We start from the raw sequence: 366 nt of genomic DNA on the forward strand, positions 1-366 counted from the left end.
GGCGCTGTTGCTGGTGCTGCTGCTGCTGGTGGTGGTGCTGCTGTCGGTGTTGCTGCTGCTCGTATTGATGCTGGGAACGGTACTGCTGCTGCTGGTGATTGTGCTGCTCCGGCTGGTGGTGTTGCTGCTCGTGCTGCTGCTGCTGCTGCTGCTGCTGCTGCTGCTGCTGGGTGTATGTGTGGCGGCACGTTGAGGGGAGAAAGACTGCGCGGGGGCCCCGAGACAGCTGCTGCTGCTAACACAGCTGGAGGGGGGGTTGGGGGGCCCCTCATCACCAGCCCTGGAGGCCTTGGGGGCCCCCCAGGGCCCTGGCTGGGGGGAGGGTACGACGAGGGGGGCCCTGTACCCTGAGGCGGGGGGCCCCCC

Source organism: Eimeria mitis, genomic scaffold, assembly GCF_000499745.2.
Source record: "Eimeria mitis Houghton genomic scaffold, Emh_scaff480, whole genome shotgun sequence".
Lineage (NCBI taxonomy): Eukaryota > Apicomplexa > Conoidasida > Eucoccidiorida > Eimeriidae > Eimeria > Eimeria mitis.